General features: G+C 41.9%; 1 protein-coding gene across 2 annotated transcripts in view; it reads left to right on the top strand.

The window, feature by feature from the left end:
- The window catches only part of LOC123746922 (E3 ubiquitin-protein ligase TRIM9), a 334,690-nt gene that overhangs the window by 102,090 nt on the left and 207,190 nt on the right, over positions 1 to 25,410 (top strand). The window lies entirely within an intron of this gene.

Genomic DNA, 25,410 nt, shown 5'->3' with positions numbered 1-25,410 from the left:
TCACTGGAAAGGCGAAGAGTTAGGGATGACATGATAGAGGTTTACAAGTGAACATAACAAAGAGGATATTAATAGGGTATTAAAAGTATCAATACAAGACAGAACGCGAAACAATGGGTATAAATTTGGTAAGTTTAGATTTGGGAAAGAATTGGGTAAGTACTGGTTCGGTAACAGGGTTGTAGATTTGTGGAACCAATTACCGCGGAACGTGGTGAAGGTGGGGTCCCTCGATTGTTTCAAGCATGGATTGGACATGTGGGTGGTTAAAATAGGAGCTGCCTCGTATGGAGTAATAGGCCTTCTGCAGTTACCTTTGTTCTTATGTATGCAACTAGGCTAGCCCCAGAACTAAGTGGCATGAGTTATGAGGAGAGACTACGTGAACTGCACCTCACGTCGCTGGAAGACAGAAGAGCTAGGGGAGACATGATCACCACACTACAAATTTCTCAGGGGAATTGACAGGGTGGACAAGGATGGATTATTTAACACGGGTGGTACGCACAAGGGGACACAGGTGGAAGCTGAGTACCCAAATGAGCCATAGAGACATTAGAAAGAACTTTTTCAAGTGTCAGAGTAGTTAATAAATGTAATGCACTAGGAAGTGATGTGGTGGAGGCTGACCCCATACACAGTTTCAAATGTAGATATGACAGAGCCCAGAAGGCTCAGAAATCTGTACATCAGTTGATTGACGGTTGAGAGGCGGGACCAAAGAGCCAGAGCTCAACCATCGCAACCACAAATAGGTGAGTACAGGCTGCTGACTGTTGTATGGAGGCTGACTCCATACACACTTTCAAACGTAGATATGACAGAGCCCAAAGAGCCAAAGCTCAACCCCATCAAGCACAACTAAGTGAGTCCACACACACAAAGTAAGAGTAAATATAACAACCTTGCAAACTATATTTCAGCATTTGCATAACATTAATAAATAATAATAATAATAATAATAATAATAATAAAACAGTAATAATAATAATAATAAAAACAGTATTAATAACAATAATAATAATAATAATAATAATAATAATAATAATATTCACGGTCATCTGTGGTCCCGAGAAGCGAGGAGGGTCGTGGTCTCCAACATTACAATAGTGAATGGCCAGTCATTAGAACCTTTAGCCCTGCCTGCACGAGTCGTAACCCACACATCAACACAAGCTGACAATTTTACCAGAGTAAGTACCAACAGATCAAAAGATAGTCTTAGCCCATAGCACTCGATCCTCTCTGTCTCCCTCCTTGCCCTCTGTCTCTCTCTCTCGTCTTAGCCCATAGCACTCGATCCTCTCTGTCTCCCTCCTTGCCCTCTGTCTCTCTCTCTCTCTCGCTCTTCTTTCTGTTTCTGGGCTGTATCAGGATACTGATATGGTGTTAGACTAAGAAGCCATGGCGCCGATGATGCTAATCTGTGAGGCGAAATCATCAACGATGTTGAACTTAGGAATGAAGTTTTCAACGACAGGTTTGTGGTTGTTGTTGGAGGTGGTAATGTTGTCTTTGTTGTTGTGGGTGGTGTTGTGGTTGCTGTAGTTGATGGTGTGGTTGTTGCAGGTGGTGGTGGTGTTGTGGTTGCTGTAGTTGATGGTGTGGTTGTTTGCAGGTGGTGGTGGTGGTGTGGTTGCTGCAGGTGGTGGTGGTGTTGTGGTTGCTGCAGGTGGTGGTGGTGTTGTGGTTGCTGCAGGTGGTGGTGGTGTTGTGGTTGCTGCAGGTGGTGGTGGTGTTGTGGTTGCTGCAGGTGGTAGTGGTGTGCTTGCATGTTTGGGTTATGTTGGTCAGGGGTTGCCGGTGAACCTAATTGTTATGACTCGTTAAATAATTCACTCTCCCCTACCCTTTGTGCTCCCCGCACCCATTAGCCCGTGTATGTAGTTATAGTGCCCAATTATATCGATGTATGATGAACTACACATTCTATGATATATATATATATATATATATATAGATATATATATATATATATATATATATATATATATATATATAAGCACATATATACACACTCATGAAAGCGTATACACATGCAGAATGTCAAAAGGCAAGTGACCGTTTGACTGCAAGATTAACCTAAACAAAATCCAGAACAGAATCCAAATCTTTCTAAAAAAAATGAAAATCACATAAACTGGATAGTAAATGACGCGAATTTAATCATTTCTTTTTCAGTTTTACGACACTGAAAATAAAGAAGATGGCAGTAAGACAACCACGTCACTGTCCCACACTCGTCCGGGGACACCCGTGACCAAGGCAAGAGAAGGGGGAACCACTCTCTCACCCCCCCCCCCCCTTCCACGTCTGCTGAGACGCTGGGTGCAAAGGGTGAAAAAGTTTCCATTAACTTCCAAAAATCACTGAGAAATACTTACCGAGGCAGATGATATAGCTCGGGTGATTTCATTCCTGTGATTTCTATGGTTTTATAAACCGAAATTTTGTTTGCAATCTCATTAATCGAACTTTTTAAACATTTGTTAAAAATATTTCAGCTAGAACTACACAAAATATTTGTTTCGTAAAATGTTAAACAAAATCACTCTGACACATATATAGTTAAGACTTTTAACTTTTTCTTTACATCTTCTCAACTCTAATACAAAATGTTCAAGAAAAGTGCTCTATATTTTTATTCCATTTTCAAATCCTTTGAGTCTTACTATATGAATTATATATAAATTAGTTCATGTACTCACTCCTTAAACTATGATTAAAACTGTTTTCAACACACAAAATAATATTCCAAAGGTGTTTGGATAAAGACACTATGCCTCTCCATCTACGATTACCTAACCTAGAGTCTATCAGTGAAGTAAGCCAGGCAAGTCTTTGAGTTTATATAACCTTTCCTCACAACAATGTAACAAATTTAAGACTATTGAAGGCCTTCTGGACCATATAAGACAGTTCATATATATATACATAAAACCACAGTCATATTTATCTATATACAATATGGATGAAAATGCTGTATGGATGGCATGCACATTTAGTCATATATATATATCTAACTCACAACTTACCCATGTTGAATATTAACAGTACTTAAAAACTTACTTAGATGATATTCTTACTTCGCGCATAACTCGCTACAAAATATTACGTAACTTTAAATTAAAAGAACAGGGAAAGAAACGGGTTATATTTTGATGAAATATATTTGATGCAAACATCAGTGGCGGTTCTTATGAAGCAGCAATGTATTTCTAAATCTAAAACAACTCTCCCAACCTGTCCTCTCGAATGTGTCATTTTGACGTAACAATCCCCAACGGACAAAATACGACACACTATGAATCACGGCGGCCCACAGACAACCACGTTTTCAAAGCGTGGGTCATATGTTAGGTCAAGCAATTTAGAATTTCATTTCGGTTACAACTCGAGACGACGAGCTGATTCATCCCAGGTCACCAGTCTGACTCTCTACTGAACTATGTCACGCCCTCTCCAAGGTGACCCCATAGAGTCCTGGAATATATTTTAAATGCTAAGGCCTAGCCCATTTAGATCAAGATAAAAGGCCTAGAGATTACTGCTACAGGTTTCTTGCTAGGTTTACTACAAATGCAGATTTAAACTAGCTTTCCCCTTTTCTTATGTCTTGATATGTTCGTCAAGAGATATGAGAGAGAGAGAGAGAGAGAGAGAGAGAGAGAGAGAGAGAGAGAGAGAGAGAGAGAGAGAGAGAGAGAGAGAGAGAGAGAGAGAGAGAGAGAGAGGAGAGAGAGAGGGAGGGAGGGAGGGAGGGAGGGAGGGAGGGAGGGAGGGGGAGAGAGAGAGAGAGAGAGAGAGAGAGAGAGAGAGAGAGAGAGAGAGAGAGAGAGAGAGAGAGAGAGAGAGAGAGAGAGAGAGAGAGAGAGAGAAGAGAGAGAGATTGTTCATGAGCACAACAGTTAACAATTAGTTAATGCCTACTGTTACAACTATGCTCGTCCCAGCCGTGGCTGGCTCCAGAGGCGAAATGGTGAATTCTGCCACAGCGTATAATCTAACACTATTTTCTCCCATATAAACTAATATTATTTATATAATATAGTTGTGTATATAATCAGGTTTTGGATAGGATAGGTAAGTTGTGTTGGTTATATTAGCAATCATTTATGAGGGCCGGACATAGTTTGGACAAGCACAGCCTGAGGATGGGGTTCACGGTGTAGTTGTTTACTTGGTTAAACAAAAATTTGTCTGAATTTTCTATAATTCCTATTTTGCAGTTCAAGTCCAGATAGCTCTAACAATGCCACAAATCAGAACCGTCAGCAAACACTAAAAATTTAATTAGTTTGGATCATCGAAGCTTCGAACTCTAACTTCAGAAGTACGACACCTTTATCCGACCCTTTAACAAGATGTCTGTGTTCACCAAGCAACACACTGGTGATAAACCCTCAAGAATCATCACTTACCTGAGGGTCTGCGAGCACCGTCACCACGCGGATTTGTCATACCTGAAAAAAATAAATAAATAAATTCTCAAGGAAAGTAATCAGATATAACAAGACAGGTATGACACAAACAAGACAGGTGTAACATAAACAAGACAGGTGTAGCAACACAAGCAAGACAGGTGTGACACAAACAAGACAGGTGTAACAACACAAGCAAGACAGGTGTGACACAAACAACACAAGCAAGACAGGTGTGACACAAAGTGGTTGTCAGAGTGGTTGACAAATGGAATGCATTAGGGGGTGATGTGGTGGAGGCTGACTCCATACACAGTTTCAAGTGTAGATATGACAGAGCCCGATAGGCTCAGGAATCTGTACACCTGTTGATTGACGGTTGAGAGGCGGGACCAAAGAGCCAGAGCTCAACCCCCGCAAACACAACTAGGTGAGTACAACTAGGTGAGTACAAACAACACAAGCAAGACAGGTGTGACACAAACAAGACAGCACATAGCATCACACAGTGTCTGACCCAGCCCGGGTCCTCTCGCCAGTAATCCAGCAGCTACTGGCTGCAAGCTTCTACACTTAATACTCTTAAATCATTCAGAGTTGTCGTAAGATTGTTAAACTAAACTACTGTATATATTGTATGACATTATTGTCATTACTAAAATATATAAAACCCAGTTTCATTCCTTTGTGTAATTTCATTTATCGCCAGATGTGAGTTAATAAATATTCCGACCCATCCTCTTGTTTAGATAGTGTTTTTTGTAACTAAGTGCACAACAGTACAAATATTGACGTACTAAGCAATTAAATAGTAGAATTTTGTACTATTCACTTAACAGAATACGAAAAAATGCTAAAAACAAACTTATATATTCCTAGGCATAGTATAGCCCACATATGTACTATTATGTTAGGCCTCAGATAGCGTGTATTAGGCCTAGGAAGGTTAAGTTAGTTTGTCTTAGCACCATAAATAGAAAATCGTTTTCCGATCTGTCCAAATTCAGTAGCACAGATTTCTACTTTCTAATTGTGTTGTACGTCGGTTAATGTACTATGGTCCTCATCCTTCCTATAAAAACTATCAAAACAGGAGGATAGGCTGAATGTTCTTGTGGAATTGGATTGTTATCCCTATTGTCATGAATTAGTTTGTTTTCATTTTCAAATACATTTCTTATTACATTTTAGAAAATGATTAGTTTAACTTCTCTTTAGTGTGTGTACTTAACTATTAGTACTTAGGTGGGGCATAAAGAGTTAGATTTTATTAACCTTGCATTAAGAGAAGAGTCAGACCTTGTATAATCCTTATCCTTCTATAAAAGGTTCAGGATTCCTTGTGTGTGTGTGTGTGTGTGTGTGTGTGTGTGTATTCACCTAGTTGTGCTTGCGAGGGTGAGCTCTGCCTTTTTGGTCCCGCCTCTCAACTATCAGTCAACTGGTGTACAGATTCCTGAGCCTTCTTGGCTCTATCATATCTACATTTGAAACTGCGTATGGAGTCAGCCTCCACCACATCACTTCCTAGTGCATTCCATCCGTTAACTACTCTGACACTGAAAAAGTTCTTTCTAACGTCCCTGTGGCTCATTTGGGTACTCAGTTTCCACCTGTGTCCCCTTGTTCGCGTACCACCAGTGTTAAAAAGTTTATCTTTATCTACCCCTGTCAATTCCTCAATAATTTACGAAAATATAACATTAAAGTGCGTCTTCTACCTTGCACGAGGATGGGACCACTGGCTAGGAAAAATAAATGAGGAATCACCCAGGTGGCCAGAAAAACACGCATGGAAATTGTAAAAGAAAGGAGGTGGAAAGAATCTTGTTGCAACGGGCAAGGCACGACACGGAAACCCGATTCTGTGCAATATCTGGCTGTTGCTAAAAATACCCGACACAGAAACATCTCAAGTCCAGAGGAATTATTTGATCCTCTAGATGCAACTCTTGAAACCATTAAAACAGTCTATATACAACTAACTCTTAACATTAAAAGCTCCCATATTTAATTATAAATAATTTACGATACTTACAAAGCAGCTTCTCGTGGTCTCGTATACCGTAAACACAGATATAGTTTCCATAGTCATTTACTCCAGTGAATTATAACAGTTTATAAAGGTGGATTTTCCCACATTCAGTAGTGAATGTTGTCTCGTCTCTCACCCCATTATGCTTCTCTGCTTGCTGTGTGGCTGGGGTTATGGCCCATCATCCGGAGGTCAGGGATACTAAAGCTATAGTCTACTTTACGTTATAGCTTTAAGTCTAACGTATACTTCGGCCTTAAGTATAGTTCAGGACTAACGTTAATTTTCACTGCATCTCATACGATGGGTATACAGTAGGGCGTATGATAAATTAATTAACATGTTAATAACTCGTCTATGGGAATCGAGCGAGTGACCATTGTATAATTAGGACAGAACGACAACCAGTATAGCTCTTGAAATAGCATTTTCTCTTTTAACTAGCTGACATTGTAACAATAAGGTGTGAAGGATAGATGTAATTGTTTATGTAATAATCTAAGATGAGGTCTGATAAAGACCTTTTGTGCCCTCTGTAATGCTTTTGCGCTACCGCTCACAGGATGAGTATGGGGTGCACAATAAACTAGCCACCTTTGGCGGTAACAATAAAAAAAACAGTGCACGACTATACACAATACGACTATCACTATACGACTATACACTATACGACTATCACTATACGACTATACACTATACGACTATCACTATACGACTATACACTATACGACTATCTGCCTCACGGTAACCGGACATGCTTCCAGGCACATCTATGCAACGTTTCTAGCACCGGGCGAATTCAACGAAAAATATTTTTCGGAGAATAATTTGTCAAGACGCTTTTAAAAATTTATGTAACCCACATTCACGGGAATTTTCTTGTGCCGATTTATTTTGCTCTTAAATAATGGAAACAAAGTCATTATGAAAAATTTTCCGTTTTCTCACAATGATATTCTCTCCCAAATGTTTTATAGTCATGTCCTTAACAACAATCATGTCATTAACAACACTCATGTCCTTAACAACACTCATGTCCTTAACAACAATCATGTCCTTAACAACCATCATGTCATTAACAACACTCATGTCCTTAACAACAATCATGTCCCTTAACAACACTCATGTCCTTAACAACAATCATGTCCTTAACAACAATCACGTCCCTAACAACAATCACGTCCCTAACAACAATCATGTCCTTAACAACAATCATGTCATTAACAACAATCATGTCATTAACAACAATCACGTCCCTAACAATGAATTAAAACATTTTCCATAACATTGGGAGGTTCTATGGGCGGTAATTTAAGGCAAATTTCCGGTGTGAGAAAAGCCGCTAGTGTCCAGTCACCAGGAACTGACTGTGCTGTCATTATTGTTGTGTTGGCATCACTGGGATTGTTGTTTGGTGTTTCGGCCCTTTAAGCTACAACAGATAACTAATTGTTTACATGTAGTGTCTTCTCGACTCGTAATAACTGAGTTAGAGGAAGGAGGAGGAGGAGGAGGAAGAGGAGAGAGAGAGAGAGAGAGAGAGAGAGAGAGAGAGAGAGAGAGAGAGAGAGAGAGAGAGAGAGAGAGAGAGAGAGAGAGAGAGAGAGAGAGAGAGGTGTAACTAGCAAAAAAAAAAAATTGTTGTAGAGTTTAAAAACAAAATATATATATATTAAAAGGAAAATGTCTACCTATTAAACAATAGATTTTCACAAATGACTGCCTTTGTCCCATAGAAAACCACCTAAAGTTCCTATTAATTTAATTAATAACACCCGAAATAATTTCATTTGAAGATATAACCAAAACAAACAGGATAATATAAACCCCCATGACGAAGTATAGACCATGCATATGATATAGCCAAAAATTGTGATGTTTAATAAAAGAACACATCAAATTCCTATAATCTATCATTACAAAACATTGTTCTTAACCAAAGACTTCTGAAGAGTCATGTGAATGTAAAAAACAACTTCTGTCAGGTTTATAATGATCTTCTTGAGATGATTATCTTGAGATGATTTCAGGGTTTAACGTCCCCGCGGCCCGGTCCTCGACCAGGTTTCCTGTTTGTTACACATCCCCAGGAAGAAGCCCGTAGCAGCTGTCTAACTCCCAGGTATCTATTTACTGCTAGGTGAACAGGGGCTTCGGACTGAAAGAAACTCTGCCCATTTGTTTCCGCCTCCACCGGGGATCGAACCCGGAACATTAGGACTGCGAATCCCGAGCACTCTCCACTAAGCCATCAGGCCCCTTGCTCCTGACGGCTGCAAATAACATGTCACACACATTAAATTCAATAAGACATCCAACCTCAAGCGTCTATCTGGGTTGAAGTCCCCACATTGATTACCGTTGCCGCACTGGCTCTACGGTACTCCACCCCCGTCAGTTCCGTCCTTATCAGCACGACGGAGGGGGTGGAGGGATGTTGTGCAGCTGACAGCTGGAAGGTCAAGGAGAGGTCATTAGGGCAACTGAATCTTGAGTGTGCCTAGGCGAGGGGAGGAAGTGAAATAAGTTTATTGGGATATACAAAGGGATGAAGTAGCTCACACTATTCTTAACCCCGTCTTACAAACATCACAACTATTCTAATATTACTTAACACACTGTGTGATGGAGGAACAGAGGGATGTGAGATCAGGAAAAGAAAGAGGTAGCTAAAAAGATCTTGAGGTAAAACAAACATAATCATTAAGAATAATCTGTTAAAATAAATGTATCTAGTTCGTAACTAGGATGTCAAAGCACCTATAATTGTATCATTCAGTAATGCAATAAAATTCTATAAGTTGTTACAAAGAAAGTTGAATAGATTTCTATTTATCCTCAATCCCACGCTAATTGAATACGCACCAGTCGCAGTGTTAGGAAGCGGAAGAGAGGATTGTTATTAACACCTTTATTGACAAAATGAATTAGAGGAGGACGCTTTTGTTACAGAGCAGACCGTAGTACCAGAACACTTGGCAACTCTGTGGTGCAAGGCCACATGACAGATGATTCCCTTCCTGAGGTTATCACCCACAGACGCTTCTTTATAAGGAAAGAGGACTGACCGTCGCGAAAGACGCAAGATGGACGTATACACAATACAGTGGTTGAATGGGAAGAGACGCCATTGAGAAGCGTTCCTGATTTAACAATACACGAATCGGCCTGCGAGAGGAGGATTTTAATATCACAAAGCACATGACACACACTATGTAATCCTTCATATAGTTTAGAGTAGTTGCATAAAAACAAATATTCATTAAATATAATAAAAACTAGGAATACCATTACGTGTGTTTTACACCAGCTCATTAGAGAAAGAGTATGTTTGTGTAATGGAAGACAGCCATCACTGTGGGTATATTACTGAAAGGAGGCAGCCAAGAGCCCATAAACTATAACACTGAGAGGGGAGAAGTCAGATTGGAATCAAATACCTAACCACGAGGCAGTATCCTATAAAACAATGTTTGTACATGATGCAAAATATGTGAGATTCATCTGGACGGGTGAAGAGTGTACACAATACCCATAATAAACCCATACAGACGGCAGTGTTAATCCAATAAATGGCTTCTGGAACTCAATACCAGTAACTGTAAGGCAATGGAAACTGGAGAGAGGACAGAAGCACAGCAGGACCGCACACAATGGAGTGAAATCACCTTCTCGAATCGAGTAAAGAAAACGACGTAAGAGTACATATAACGCCGTCGAAACTGGCCGACTTCAGACCATTACTCGGTAACTTTAATGAGACGTTCAGATCACTGTATACAACTTACGTGAGACCATTCCTAGAGTATGCAGCCCCTGAACAGAAGTTTGCAAATATGTTCATCCTAGAATTAGATGACATGTAGCACGAAGAAAAGTTGAAAGACCTGAACCTAATGACGCTAGAAACGAGAAGAGAGGATACATGATAAAAACAGAGAAAATGTTTAGAAGTAAACGCCAATAAAATTAGAAGGCATGAATGAAAGCAATGGAGATGTGAAACAATACTTATTTATTATAAGTACAAAAACGAATGAATTTGATGAGGTAGCAACAGATGAAACTCCATCCACAATGAAACAAATATGAGACATTTAGGTAGAATTATTGTTTTAGACGACTAGCAGCGGGAAATGGCGGGATCCATGAGCTGAAACCCATTCCTTTAGGCACAAATATGTGGAGTTCACACATACACACGAACGAGCTCACGCGTACGCACGCACGCACGCACACTCTCCACCACTATCACCAACACTTTGATATTGACTACACCCTCGCCAGCCTCCCTCCCTCTCTGGTATTAAAGGCCTTTTCGGCACTCCTTTGAACTCCCTTCCTTCCTCATCTTACGCCCCTCTCTACTCTCTCTCTCCCTCTTTCTCCTCCTCCCTTCTACTCTCTCTCCACCTTCTCTCCCTCTTTCTCCTCCTCCCCTCTACTCTCTCTCCCTTCTCTCCCTCTTTCTCCTCCTCCCCTCTACTCTCTCTCTCCCTTCTCCTTCTTTCTCCTCCTCCCCTCTACTCTCTCTCTCCCTTCTCCTTCTTTCTCCTCCTCCCCTCTACTCTCTCTCTCATTCTTATTTCTCCTTCTTTCTCCTCCTCCCTATCCTGTTCCAACATTTTCTCACATGATTCTTTCCCCTTACTTGCTTCACTTGTACCTTATCTCATCCTTTTTTTTCTCATTCTTATTTCTCCATCTTCAACTGTTACTATTTTTTCACACACACACACACACACACACACACACACACACACACACACACACACACACACACACACACACACACACACACACACACACACACAGGAAGCAGCCCGTAACAGCTGTCTAACTCCCAGGTACCTATTTACTGCTAGGTAACAGGGGTATCGGGGTGAAAGAAACTCTGCCCATTGTTTCTCGCCGGTGCCGGGAATCGAACCCGGGCCACAGGATTAAGTTTACAGCGTGCTATCCACACAGCCACCGGCGCCACCGGTGTACTCACCTATTTGTGCTTGCGGGGGTTGAGCTCTGGCTCTTTGGTCCCGCCTCTCAGCTGTCAATCAACTGGTGCACAGGTTCCTGAGCCTATTGGGCTTTATCATATCTACACTTGAAATTGTGTATGGAGTCAGCCTCCACCACATCACTGCCTAATGCATTCCATTTGTCAACTACTCTGACACTAAAAAAAAATTTCTATCTCTGTGGCTCATTTGGGCACTCAGTTTCCACCTGTGTCCCCTAGTGCGTGTGCCCCTTGTGTTAAATAGCCCGTCTTTATTTAACAGAAGGGTGTGTGTGTGTGTGTGTGTGTGTGTGTGTGTGTGTGTGTGTGTGTGTGTGTGTGTGTGTGTGTGTGTGTGTGTGTGTGTGTGTAAATGTTGGTCCGTTAATAAGCACATCGCTCTCAGCCTCCAATGGGTTGTCGATATTGATATACAGAGAAAGCGAGGGGTCATAACAGGCCATTATTTCGAGGGCTGTGGATGGTGTTCCGGGTTCTAGACACGGTTTGTATGGTATCGAATTACCTCAACATGACCTGGTTTGGCTTGGCTTTTCTCCTATCAAATTTATTAATTAATATTATTGTCATTGGCTTCCTTTCTCCTGTTGATTTGGCTTGGGCAGTCCTGTGTTGGCCTAGGGCTGGTTAGCAGGCTATTATTGGCTTGTGTAACTAGGCTATTAGTGGTTCGTCTAGTTCTGACATGGACTGAATCGTGCTTAACCAACAAGCTAGTCTTGGCTTGCCTTGAATCAGCTATATCTAGCCTTGGTTATATTGTTATGCTTGGATATATAGCCAGGCCTGACTTGACTTTGCTGCATCTGATTTGACCTGGCAGGCAACCGTAGTGAACTTATCAAATTCAGTCACCGCCTTCGATAAATTTAGTATTTGCTAATTCAACAAATTTGTATACGCTTGTCGCAGGTTTCGTTAGGATATCAATCAGACGTTTTGTTTCAAAGATTTTGTACCTCACTGAGTACTCATGCCTTGTTTAAAACATGTTCTGTCTTCTTCAAAGAAGTTTTGTACCCGATTTTATTGTTTTTTTATGAGTCTCCCAGATTTCAAAGGCCTGTTTTCAAGTTTTTATGCACTTCACTGGGTTTTTATGTCTTCTTTGACAAGATCTTTAGTCAGCTTCTACCGTCTCCGGCCTAGTCTGGCTGGCGGGAGCAACTCAGAATCAACATTCAACGTGGATTTTCCGGTTTTGATCTCTCTCTCTCTCTCTCTCTCTCTCTCTCTCTCTCTCTCTCTCTCTCTCTCTCTCTCTCTCTCTCTCTCTCTCTCTCTCTCTCTCTCTCTCTCTCTCTCTGGCGCGCGCGCGCGCACAAGATATGACTTTTTTTTCCAAACTACAAACAGTCCATCCAATAATTTGTTAATACATTCTTCCTATTACACTCTCCCCTCACTCACTATCTGCCTAACTGACCAGCCTTATAAATCGAGGAAGGACACAACACATTCTCTGGCCACCGAGAAATGCAATTGAAGGACACATTAATTGACTATTGTACTGTCAAATACAAAATGAAAATCACAGCACTGGTAATTTCTACATTAAAGACGATGAGAGAACAGAGTACAGGCCACTGCCACTTTAACACCATGGGAGAATAGAATACCAGCCCTCTCCACAGTTGAGCACCATGGGAGAATAGAATACCAGCCCTCTCCACAGTTGAGCACCATGGGAGAATAGAATACCAGCCCTCTCCACAGTTGAGCACCATGGGAGAATAGAATACCAGCCCTCTCCACAGTTGAGCACCATGGGAGAATGTAGCACTGACCTACACAGATAAATACCATAGGAGAACTGAGCGCTTTAATTTCTTCTTGCCCCACGTGGGTCCAGCAACCTTCACCAAGGAAAACATTGGCTCTTCCCAACGGGGATCTACAGTATAAGGAAGAGCTCTCCCCGGTGTAAGATGTATGGGTCTTCATCAACAGTAAGTTCCCACTGTTGTGGTAGAAGAGAGCTGCGTGCGTGTCTCTGAACTAATGGCTGGAGTGTTATTTACGAACAGTACCTTTACAGAAGAAAATGTATATATGCTGGTTAGCATTGTAAATGTGTGGCCACGTCTGTGGTAGAAAATAATAATAATAAAAAAAAGTACCTTTACTCTTGGTTTTTATTGTTTTACTGTTTATATTTTAATATTTGTTTTGTTTTCATCACTTTTTTTTAACTTTGTTTTCTTCACTTTTTTACTTTTGTTTCATGTGTATTATTTTTTTTAAGGTGTAGTTCATCACACTCTCCTGTACACACACGCATACATATACATTCAAACATTGTATTTCACTTTCATTTTTAAGTCACCTTACTCCTTTCCTGCCTCCCCTTTACTACCACTGTTTTAATTCCCCCTACTACTTCCTTCCCCTCATTACCCCCTTTCTTTCCTTCTATTTCTGCCTTTGGCTTCCTTCCCATTCCTTCCATTAATTCCCTGTCTACCTCCTTCTGTGCTTTCATCCATCTTCTTCCCCATCTCTCCCCACCTCACTCCTTCCTTCCTTCCTTCCCTCCGTTCTTCTTTCTCCAATATTTGCTTTCATTCCATTCCTCGCTCCATTCCTCCATTATATCAGTCCCCCCTTTCTCTCTCGATATCTCGTCCCCTCTCTAGAGAACCCTTCCCTTCTTCTCTACCCACCTTCCTACCCACATGGGAGCCGGTCGGCCGAGCGGACAGCACGCTGGACTTGTGATCCTGTGGTCCTGGGTTCCATCCCAGGCGCCGGCGAGAAACAATGGGCAGAGTTTCTTTCACCCTATGCCCCTGTTATCTAGCAGTAAAATAGGTATCCTGGGTGTTAGTCAGCTGTCACGGGCTGCTTCCTGGGGGATGGAGGCCTGGTCGAGGACCGGGCCGCGGGGACACTAAAGTCCCGAAATCATCTCAAGATAACCCTTCCTCACATTCTAAGTCGCACGGTCTCCCTATTCCACTCCCCCTCTCTCTTCACTCCTTTAGTAGTTCTCTCATTCCATCTATACCTCCCTTCTTCATATCTTCCCTCTATCCGAACATTTCTCAGTCCTTTCCTAAAGTCCTGCCTCAACTCCAGCTTCAACTCTTCCTATCCTTTTCTACCTTGTCTCCCCATCTACTGTAGCTCACTCAATAATGATCTACTTTTTAAGATTAATTTCCCCCACCCCCTCCTTAGATCGCCCATTTCTCTTCCACAATTCCCTTTTCCCTCCCTCAAATTGTAGTTTATTCTCGTTATTCCTCATTTCCTCACTCCGTATGTCCATAGAACCATTTTCTTCCCCCGCCCCCCTCTTTCCTTTGCTACTTGTCTGTTCTCTACTTCCATCATTTAAGCTTTCCCTCCCACTTTCCCTATCTTCTTTTCTTCTTTCCCTCTCTCAATCTTTCTCTCCCTTCTTCCCCCCTCCTCCCCTCCTTCACTCTCTTCCTTTCCTTCCATCCATTTTCCTGTACACCTTCCATTCCCTCCGTAGTGTTGACCCCTAACCATTCCCCTAATGATTTACACTCGAGCCTACGAGAAGGACACTGTATGCTTGTCTCGTCTGGAGAGCCGCCAAGTACAGAGGGTGAGGGTGGAGAGGAGAGACAAGTGGCCGTCCACACCCATTGATAACTCTGGAGATCAAGATCCACCATGCTGTTATTACTCTCTAGGCATATCTTGCCAAGTAGGGGCGTGTCGGGTGGTAAGTGTAGGAGATGGACCAAGACAGAGAAGGAGAAATGCTGGTGAGAGAGAGGAGGAGATGCTGGATTGGGGCAGGATGGGGGGGGGGAGGAAAACCACTTCTGAACTATTTAAAACTTATATAATGATGCTCTGTAAAGGAGGGTGTCTGTGATCGTGCTTTGCTTTGATTGCAAGGGGGAATCCGATCGTATTTGTTTCATGTGTGGAGTCTTCATATGTTGTCGAGCAAAGAGAAAGGAGTGTGATTATATAGTTTTTATTAAGGAAATTTGAGACGTCTCTCGCTTTGCTTTTGCAGGGAAGAGAGTGTGACACTGCGGTTGCCAGGATCAGGTTGGGCTACCATGTGTAAACTCTGCCAGCAGGAACTGTCATAATCTCCTCAGACTAGGCAAAACTCTAATTAAATTTTGTCAATAAAGATGTTAAAAATAATAATAATAGTACGTTATTTAATAGACGGTCGCTGGAAAAACAAATAATCCGGAGAGATGTACGAAAACATTCGTGCTTGGTGTAAATAACGAATTTGAAGATTTGAGAGAAAAAGAGAGAGAGAGAGAGAGAGAGAGAGAGAGAGAGAGAGAGAGAGAGAGAGAGAGAGAGAGAGAGAGAGAGAGAGAGAGAGAGAGAGAGAGAGAGAGAGAGATGCGTGTCAGCTAATAATAATAAGAATAATGAAAGAGCCAAAGGTAAAGCTTTCTTCTATCACCATCACTCACCACTATCACTCCCCCATTCCCATTATTGCCATATTCCAACTTACGCCCCATTCCCTCTCCCACCCTTGCTCCTATTTCGGGTCGTTCACGATACTCACCTCCCACTTTAACACGTTAACCTCTCGCTCCCCATTTTCCTCGTATTTCCTTCCTTCATCTGCATTTCTCATTCCTCTCTTTTCCCCCCCTATTCACCGCGCCTTCACACTGCCTCATCCTCCTAACTCTCCTTTCGCTCTTCTAGTCCTCTTCTTCCTCCTCTCTTAATTCTCCTACACTACTTCTCTTCCTTCCTCTCTACTTTATGATCCCAATCACCCTATTTCCCCTGCCCGACAAGTCTTTCTCCCTCTCTCTCTCTCTTTCATCTTGTAGTGCTCTTCTTCCCTCCACTCCTTCTCCCTCTCTTGTCTCTTTCTCATTCTTGTGATATCGCCAATTTCATTATTTCCAATATATTTATTCTCTCTTCCATATTCATCTTTATGCGGCATGTCTCATGTGCACTATGTATATGTGTATATATGGATATATGTATGTATATTTGTCGATGCAGCTGTGCATATGTCCTTGCACCACATTGCAAAAATCCCACTGAAAACTGTGAATAAAATTGAAATATAATCTAATGATTGCAAACTGAATACAGACACACACTAGACAAACAGGATACAGACACACTCTAGACAGACAGGATACAGACACACACTAGACAAACAGGATACAGACACACTCTAGACAGACAGGATACAGACACACTCTAAACAAACAGGATACAGACACACTCTAGACAAACAGGATACAGACACACTCTAGACAAACAGGATACAGACACACTCTGGACAAACAGGATACAGACACACAAAGTGAACTATATATATCTCCCAAGCCGTTGTACCAGAGTCAGTAACACTAATGCCACACGCTATGCACATTATATTGTCCTATAAGTAACACGTTTGATATAAGGACACAACGTACAGTATAATAAAGCATGGCCGGGGGGAAGGGGGGGGGGAGATACATATTTGGAGTATAAACATTAAACTGGTATTTTACCCGCGGTCTGCCAGAATCCTGAGGTCAGTATCATGATTCGTGTCTTTAGTTAAAGTGTCTCGTTAAAAGTGGCGTTGGTTAAGTTTCGTTGATCAAGCTTTGTTGGCGAAGCCTCGTTAAACCAGTCTCGGAGTACCAGTCTCGTTGTACAAATTCTTTTCCTACCAGTCCTGGCAATATGCCGTTAACGAGGTCGCTATTATCACGGAAGTTAGGACACGCAAGGCTCCCCTGGCACACCCAATAACACCGCTTTATGACCACATCAACCATGTCTAAATGATAAACTTTGATATCGCAAGATATGGAAGTGACGTGCACAGATGTACCCGCGATATGGAGAGATGTTAGTACACTTGGTGTGAGAGTACATACCATTAGACACAGGATACAGACACACTAACTGTATTTCTGTGTCTGTATATATGTGTGTGTGTGTCTGTGTTTATTTACCTTGGCATGTCTTCACACTGGGAAATGTAGCAGATTCGGTGGGACGATATTTGCTTTAAAAACGATTGTGTTTTTGTATATATTGCTATGGATAGACCTAAACAATGATAAGGGAAGGGATGTATCTTGCTATGGCAAGGTCTATATCTTGATGTTGGTACCCAATATATATTGATAAATAAAGCTTTTATCATGCCAAGGTATGGCTATATCTACATACCAACAAGAGCATGATACGGATAGGCCCACATATGTTATGGATAGTTCCATATATGGCTAAGGGTGGACATATATATTGATAGATGTAGGTCTATCTTTCTATCTTTTCAAATAAGTAGGCTTATATCTTATCATGGGTAGAAGTATATCTTTTTATGAACAGTACTATATCTTAATATGTGAAGGCTTACATTATACGATATGGAAACGTTTATAGCTCGATATGGGTAGTCCTATATTTCTTTATGGAGATACGTAGCAAACTTGGTGTAGTGATATATATATATGCTTTACCTTTCAGGCACAGTGGCCAATCATGCAGAATTTCCTTAAAAAATGTCTATGGGAAAATTGTAAGAATACATTCAAATGCATGTCTACCATGCACGTAGGTGCATGGTAGCGACCTGCATGAAGCGAGATCGTTCAGCCCAAGTGACTGGGCGCACAGAGAGAGAAAGAAAGAAAGAAAGAGAGAGAGAGAGAGAGAGAGAGAGAGAGAGAGAGAGAGAGAGAGAGAGAGAGAGAGAGAGAGAGAGAGAGAGAGAGAGAGAGAGAGAGAGAGAGAGAGAGAGAGAGAGAGAGAAAGAGAGAGAAAAAAGAGTAATTGTTACACAAGTAAGCGATCACTAATTCTCTCCAGCTACGTGACAGAAACATACGTTCTTTACCGCCAGTTTTCCGGGTAAAGCAGATAAGCCTAACGCTGGCACCAATCAAATCGTCTCCTGCTAATTAGACAGGAAGATACAGACAGGATATCAACCCGTCCTTAGGCTATGCTCGTCCAAAGTGCGGCCGACCCCAAAGACGCAAATAGCAATTTTAACCTACTGTAATTTTCAGTAATTTATATGTGAAAAATATAGTCTATTAATATATATTGCATTTATTTTTTCCAGTTAGGTCAGGAAGAAGAAAGATCAGGTTAAGCTTGGTTAGGTCAGATGTTTAGTTTATGTTCGCAATTATTTGTATTTGCAGCACGTGTGGTGAAGCATCAGACGAGCTGCGAAAACTGGAAGAGTTCGAAGCACTGTTCAAGAAAATTTAGTACTCAATCATTTGTGAATCACGAGTATAATGGTTGTTGTTTTTATAATCATAAACAGCATGGTGAGATAGCAAACATTTTCCCAATGCTTATGAGAACAGGCAGCAATGTTGAGGACAAACAGCAATGCTGTTGAGTACAGGCACCAATGTTTATGAAGGCAGCTGTAGTTACAGTACTCATTCGTTCACATCTGCCAGTGCTCTGAGCGAAGACCACCACCACCTTGGGTCATCGCTACCTCACCCCCACCTCCCACCAACCCTCATGGCCATCACCCCTCCAGGGTTCCTCCCCGGCTCGGAGGTTTTTGCTTAGAGCGACCAGAAAACAAGCGCGTCATCGTCTTGTACATCCGTGTATTGTGGGGGCGCTTCCGCTCTCCTCACTCTCCCTCCCTTTCATTCCCAAAGAGTCACATTTACGGACGACGCCGACTGTCCAACCCTGTCTCCTGTCTCTCGTTCTGGACCACCTGTCACAGATCCAGCGACTGACAAACACAATAGCCCCCATCCCCCAGCCTTATCCAGATAACCCGATTATTTGTTTTCGCTACCGACCGATAAACTTTTATCCCCATGATATCTTCCGACCGACACTCTCTGTCTTCCCGTCCACGACTGTCTGTCAGCTACTGATCGGGTTGACTGCCGATAACCTTACCATTTCCCCTTCGGTCTTGTGACAGTTTCGACTGGTCGACCACTCCAGCCCTGACAGCGATCTTCCGATAATGTACCTGATAGCTTTCGTGCATTCCCTATCGCCCTAACGACTAACTATACCCTCTTTCTTACTCTCAGCCAGCTGATATATCGTAGACCATTATGTTCCTCCCCCACCTGCTGCCTCACAATCATCTATTCATTTCTACAACACATCTACCCACACGCCAACCCTCTATCCCCCCCCCCCCATTTCCATTCACCCTCCCTTTTTTCGATCACCTACCTCCCTCATGCCCTTCTTTTAAGTCTTAATGTCCCATCCCATGCCCTCCCTCCAAGGCTTTTTCCCTCTTTACCCTTCTCAGAAGTATTTCTCTATTCTTGTCTTCCCCGCCCTCCTCTCTATTTGTATCCATCTTCTAAGCCTCCCTACCTCAACTCAACTATTTTCCCTCCCTCCTTGAATCTTTGTCTTTCATTATATGCATTACATCCACGCCTCCCTTCATTCACAACCAAACAATATTTCACGCGGTGTGCATCTGCCTTTGACCGTCCAGCCGCTGCCTCACACCTGGGGCCCGGCCTACGCAGCCTTCCCGATGCCTGGTGACTGGTCGACATTTATTGTGGTGTTCGCAGGTCCCTGTAAGGGCGTGTTTTTGACACCTTGAAACTGCCTATTTTTTTTTCCTGTTCTCGGGACCCAATAAAGCACACACAGGTACGCGTTTGAGCACATGCATATTGTGCGTCATCCTGGTCATATATAGATGAGGATGATATATAGGAGTGTGTGTGCTTGAATGGACACACACACACACACACACACACACACACACACACACACACACACACACACACACACACACACACACACACACACACACACACACACACACGTCCATGTCCACTAAATATGGACATGTCCATTAAATTTGGAAAACAAATATTTGTCAGCTGACAGGATTTGAAACTGCAGTATAAAGGAAGTTTTTTATCAGTTTGTTATAACAGCAAAAACAACAACCACAACTCTACATAACGAGCTAATTACTAACCTGGAGCATACCCAGAGCATACCTGGAGCATACCCGGAGCATACCCGGAGCATACCCGAAACATACCTGGAGAGGGTTTCGGGAGTTCTTCTACTCCCCGAGCCCGGCCAAGGACCAGCCTCAACTTGTGATAACTTGGTCCAGCAGGCCCACATAATATCCGAATAAGAACAGACACAAAATCTCGCAAATAAAGTTGTAACAAATACAGCATATCAAAATTTGTTCATAAACAATAACAATACAGCTCACCAGATTGTGATCATGGCCAACACAATGTCGCAACACAAACAACAAAGCCCAACTACCATAACAAAACACATCAGATCAAATACAGTAATGGAAACTATAGTTCAACGACTGTGAACAGTTATTATAATTGTGGCAAAATAGCATTAGAAAATAAGCTGTTTGATAAAACAGCATTAAAAACGCAGCTGTTTGATAAAACGGCATTAGAAAAGGAGGATCTTTTTTGACAAAAGAACAGCAGCTACTGTGACAACAGAGCATAGAGAAGCCGCTAAAAAAAGGACTTGAAAAGCAGCAACTGTATTATAAGAGCATTATGAAAGTAGCAACTGTGATATAAGAACATTATAAAAGTAGCAACTGTGATATAAGAACATTATTAAAAGCAGCAACTGTAACAAGAGAATATTACAACAACAGAAACTACGACTGACATAAACGTTTGATGTATTAATACCGAGCTCAATGCCGCTCACCTGGAGACCCCCAACAGGAAAAACGAAACTGGAAGAGACTAGAGCTCTTTGTGACAGCAGGGCTAAAGAAAGGGTCAAATTAGGGGGGAATACTTTTAGTCTGTCTCCTATCCTTTGGTCAAAGGAGGATTTTTGTAAGACACTCAAATCTCCACCACAAAAGTGTTTAAAAACAGTCTATAGCAAAAAAAATGAACAATAAAAAACGAAACAGATGTGCAATGAAAACAGCGACCACGACAATAACAGCCATGATAAAAAAATGTGAATTACATGAAAACTACAGCGAAAAAAACCATGACAAAAACAGACGAAAAAAAACACGACAAAAACTACTAAAAAATAACGTGATGAAAACAGCTACCATGACAAAAGACCATGACAAAAGATCGTGACAAAAAAAGGTCACCACGGTAAAAGTGCATGAAAAAAGGGTCACAAGGCAAAACAACGTTGACAAAAACGGCCAATTCGACAAAAGAATTTTGTTGAGGGAAGTGATTGACTAGGAGGGTGAAGAACTAGGAGTGATCACCTAGGAGGGTGAAGTACAAGGAGTGATCACCTAGGAGGGTGAAGAACTAGGAGTGATCACCTAGGAGGGTGAAGAACAAGGAGTGATCACCTAGCAGGGTGAAGAACTAGAAGTGATCACCTAGGAGGGTGAAGAACAAGGAGTGATCACCTAGCAGGGTGAAGAACTAGAAGTGATCACCTAGGAGGGTGAAGAACTAGAAGTGATCGACTAGAAAGTGTGTGTGAGAGACGAGGCTACACCGGGTGCCAAACATACACACACTGATTTCCTTGTTTGACACGTGAAAATTGGTACCGGGAATTCAAACCAATTTTTGGCTTGCATTTTTTCCACCTCTGAATTAACTTCCTATTAGGAGAAAATAAAACTTGGAAATTAGTCCACAAGTAAATTATTTATATAGCTTGTGTGTTTATTTGCAAATTTCGTTGTGAATTACGTGTCTTTCTATTTATTAACTGGGCTAAAAATTTATGCTTTTTGGCGCTCTTACTAATTAAATACTGTAAAACTTACACTTAATTACTAGTTTTTTGTCCAAATCTTCAGAGTTTTCAAGTCACCATTATATTGTCAGACTTACACAGCGGTAACTAGAGTAGGTATTAGTGAATGCGAGGGAATTAATGAGTGCGAAGGTATTACAGAGTGCAAAGGTATTACAAAGTGCAAAGGTATTACTGAGTACGAAGCCATTAATGAGTGCATGTGAGCGTTACCATTTTATGTGTAAATCTCAGGAATCAATTGAGACTTTCCATTCTTAAATATCTTTCAAAATTCGTTGCAATTTAGTTTAATCAAATATAAATTAATATCAGACCATATGACAGCTTGATCGACCAGGCGCTTGGTGCTTGCTGTCCCGGAGTACGGGATTTCTTGGAAGAAATTACCAAATTCTTCCTTGAATGCAGAATAAGTTCTTCCTTCACAGTATAAGTTTTTTCTTGAGGACAGTATAACATTTTCTTCATAACTGCACAAGTTCTTTCAATGATTTTTCCTGTTATATTTGAAACGAAAATATGATAAAATATCTGTGCCCAAAAATGGTCACTGCTGGGAATTGGGTTAAGGGTTAGAATCCACTCAGTAAAACATTTACACTATTGGGACCGACTAAAGAGCCTAAATCTGTATTCTCTTGAGCACAGGCAGGAGAGATACATAATAATTTACACGTGGAAAATAGTAGTAAATAGCTGGTCCCAAACCTGCACACAAAAATAACATCACATGAGACCAGAAGGCATGGCAGGATGTGCAGAATACCCCCGTTGAAGAGCAGAGGTGCAATAGGTACTCTGAGAGAGAACTCTATCAACATCAAAGGCTCGAGACTGTTCAACACATTTCCACTACACATAAGGGGTATAACTAGCCGACCACTCACAGTGTTCAAGAGAAAACTGGATAAGCACCTCCAAAGGTTACCTGATCAACCAGGCTGTGACTCATACGTCAGGCTGTGAGCAGCCGCGTCCAACAGCCTGGTTTACCAGTCCAGCAACGAGGAGGCCTGGTCGAGGACCGGGCCGCGGGGACGCTAAGCCCCGAAATCATCGCAAGGTAACCACAATGTAAGGGTCTGACGACTTCCAATTCGTTTAACAGTCGTTGTGGCCTAGTGGTTAAAGTATTGGACACGCCAAGGCGCATGTCCAGTACAAGGTGATCCCTGGCTGTCTGGGTTCGAATCATTCAAGGGTGAGGAGTTTTCTGTTGCATATTGGCTTGGGGACCATTCAAGCTTGTTCGCATATATGTTATATGTATATACATACATATAATAATTAGAGCAGTAATTCCTCCCCACCCCAAAGCTCTCTCTCTCTCTCTCTCTCTCTCTTTCTCTCCCTCTCTCTCTTTCTCTCTCTCTCTCTCTCTCTCTTTCTCTCTTTCTCTCTCTCTCTCTCTCTCTCTCTCTCTCTCTCTCTCTCTCTCTCTCTCTCTCTCTCTCTCTCTCTCTCTCTCTCTCTTTCTCTCTCTCTCTCTCTCTCTCTCTCTCACACACACACACACACACACACACACACACACACACACACACACACACACACACACACAGATTCCCTCAATCTCTCGAGACTAGCATATTTTCCCTACCAACATTATTCTACTTTTCAAAACGGATAAAATACCAAGCTGGAAATGTGCAAAGGACATTAAATGGCCACACTGGGAATGCCTAAAACATTTAAACTCCGCGTACTAAAGCACAAATGCGGGAAGACGAACTATAATGCTCGCGAAAAATGTCAGAAGGTCCGGTCTTAATTCAGCAGGGAAATATTATTCTATACTGGAGTTCAGACTTGGCAGAAATTTGGCTAAATATCTCAACCACCGGGTTGTTAGGGCTCAGTTTTGTTGTTGCTGTTGTTGTTTTCTTTGTTATTAGTTGTTTTGTTTTTGCTGGGTCTTCTCATTTTCTTGTTGTAGGATATCAAAATTATGATTATTTTTTTTTGCTAATATTTCTTGTTGTAGTTTCATGTTTTTGTAGATTTTTTTTTTTAATTGTTAGTGTTGTAGTTTGTCTGTCCTCGATTATTATTTTTACGTTTTGAATTGAGGATTCATTTGCAGCTGTGGTTGTTTGACGTGACTGATGTATTTGTTGCTGTTATTGTTTGCTGGTTGTTTGTGTTCTGTAATTACACTGTTTTGGTGCTCATATTCTCGGTTACTACTATTGTTTACTGCTCGTTGTTTTACGTTGCACCTGTTTATTCTGTTGTTGTTCACTGTTGTCTCTGTTTAATTGTATTTGTGTTGCTATGTTCGCTGCTGTTTGCTGCTGAGGTCTGATGTAGTTTGTTGCTGCTAATGTCTCTCTGTGCTACTGTTGTCAGATTCATTATCAGTATCATCATAATGATGATATTGTATTACCACTAATACAATAATCACCAGGATCACTAGAACCACTATCACCAAATTTAACAACCGCCACCATCACCACCACCACCATCACCATCACCACCACCACCACCACCATCACCATCACCACCACCACCACCACCACCACCACCACCATCACCAGCACACCATCTCCACCATCACCACCATCAACGCAAGTATCACTTGGTCGTTGACACGAAAATACGACACAGCTGGAGGCCTGGGCGATGACCGGGCCGCGGGGACGCTAAGCCCCGAAATCATCACAAGGTATCTATAATTGGGACGACTAGGCACAGGTATAACTGGGAGCTGATATCCAAGAGTGGCATTAGAAGCTGACATCCAGCAGTGACATTGGGATCTGGCATTTAGGAGTTACCCAATAGGAGATGACATCCATGGCTGACTCCAAGAAGCAGACAGTTTACACCGGGACCATACGGAAATAGCCAACGACAGGAAGTTGACAGCAAAATAGCCGACGACAGGGAGTTGACAGCAAGACAGTCAACCTCAGGGAGTTGACAGCAAGACAGTCAACCTCAGGGAGTTGACAGCAAGGCAGCCAAAGAAAGGAAGTTGACAGCCAGACAGCCAACCTCAGGGAGTTGACAGCAAGGCAGCCGAAGACAGGAAGTTGACAGCAAGGCAGCCGAAGACAGGAAGTTGACAGCAAGACAGCCGAAGACAGGAAGTTGACAGCAAGACAGCTGAAGACAGGAAGTTGACAGCAAGACAGCCAACCTCAGGCGCTGACAGAAGGGAACATATAGCTCATTATCGGTGACGGACTACGCCTGTCCTTTTCAAGACGGCT

The sequence above is a fragment of the Procambarus clarkii genome, chromosome 93 (genome assembly GCF_040958095.1).
Source record: "Procambarus clarkii isolate CNS0578487 chromosome 93, FALCON_Pclarkii_2.0, whole genome shotgun sequence".
Taxonomy (NCBI): domain Eukaryota; kingdom Metazoa; phylum Arthropoda; class Malacostraca; order Decapoda; family Cambaridae; genus Procambarus; species Procambarus clarkii.
This window is presented reverse-complemented; position numbering and strand designations above follow the sequence as displayed.